This window comes from Bison bison, unplaced genomic scaffold (assembly GCF_000754665.1).
Source record: "Bison bison bison isolate TAMUID 2011002044 unplaced genomic scaffold, Bison_UMD1.0 scf7180017864132, whole genome shotgun sequence".
In the NCBI taxonomy this organism is placed as follows: Eukaryota; Metazoa; Chordata; class Mammalia; order Artiodactyla; family Bovidae; genus Bison; species Bison bison.
This window is the reverse complement of record NW_011494704.1, coordinates 924,395-926,174: the sequence shown is the minus strand read 5'-3', so window position 1 is coordinate 926,174 and position 1,780 is coordinate 924,395.

Here is a 1,780-nt window from a genome sequence, read left to right as displayed (position 1 = left end):
TTATTTCCTCATTCACATGCATTATGACTGAAAGATTGTTATAGCTTAACTAGACAATGCATTTATTGTTAGAGACCATGGGTTTTTTTTTTTTTTTTTTTTTTCATTTTGCAGTGGCAAGTGTCCAGAGATAGTGCCTGATTATTTTTGATTGCAATAGATTCTAGCCCCAGGCTTTCTCTTCTCTGCCCATTGATCCCAGCCAAGTGGTCAATTATCAACAGATATATACAAAACATTGAAAAGCATAACAGCAATCATTAAGTCATTTTGTCATTTCCCCTCAAATTCTTTTTCTTACACGTAAAGGTTTTTGTGTATCACTTTTTCATAGGACAGGAAATAAATAGTAATTTTCTTAACCTTTTGAGTACTATTATTAATGATTTGTCAAAAAGATAAATATGTGTAATTTAAAAGTTTTACTCTAGTCTTGATCACCCCTAGAAATGGACTATCCTTATTCCTTGGAAAAGAATCTTAAAAAAAAAAAAAAAAAGCAATGTGTCACCTGTTGAGGCAAAACTATCACTAAGAGACGGTGAAAAAAAACAGGAAGAAGGAGGGAAAACAAAATCAAAACCCTCCCCTCAAAATGAGTCTGAATAAAACTGTTAAGGAGAGATCTTTAAAGGGAAAGTTAGATTTTCAAATGCATTTATCAGAAAATGAGTGTTTAGAAAATAGATAAACATAGCTTTTACACAAACACCTAGAAAAAGAGTGGGAAAAAAACCTAAAGAAAGAAGAAATGATGTCACATAAGCAGGAACTCAAAATAAGAACAAAGAAACCTTTAGATCAACAATATGGTTTTTAAAATGGATAATAATAGGAAGAATATTTTACATAAATGATAAACTGGAAAAAGACATGCATAAATAACATAAATAGGACATTAATATTGGAGGAGGAAATGGCAACCCACTCCAGCATTCCTGCCTGGAAAATCCCATGGACAGAGGAGCCTGGTGGGCTAAAGTTTATAGGGTTACAAAGAATTGAACACAACTGAGCATGCATGCACTGCTGCTGCTGCTGCTGCTAAGTCGCTTCAGTCGTGTCCGACTCTGCGAGACCCCATGGACTGTAGCCCACCAGGCTCCTCCGTCCATGGGATTTTCCAGGCAAGAGTACTGGAGTGCGGTGCCATCGCCTTCTCCAGCATGCATGCACAGGACATTACTAAGTCCAATGCAACTTTCTTTGCAGTGGCCACAGGACTGGAAAAGGTCAGTTTTCACTTCAGTCCCAAAGAAAGGGAATGCCAAAGTGTGCTCAAACTACTGTTCAATTGTACTCATCTCACACGCTGAGTGACTTCACTTTCACTTTTCACTTTCATGCATTGGAGAAGGAAATGGCAACCCACTCCAGTGTTCTTGCCTGGAGAATCCCAGGGACGGGGTACCCTGGTGGGCTGCTATCTATGGGGTTGCACAGAGTCGGACACGACTAAAGTGACTTAGCAGCAGCAGCAGCACATACTAGCAAAGTAATGCTCAAAATTCTCCAAGTCAGGCTTCAACAGCACGTGAACTGAGAACTTCTAGATGTTCAAGCTGGGTTTAGAAAGGCAGAGGAACAAGAGATCAACTTGCAAACATCTGCTGGATCATCAAAAAAGCAAGAGAATACCAGAAAAACATCTACTTCTGCTTTATTGATTATGCTAAAGCCTTTGACTGTTTGGATCACAACAAACTGTGGAAAATTCTTCAAGAGATGGGAATACCAGACCACTTTGCCTGCCTCCTGAGAAATCTGTATGCTGGTCAAG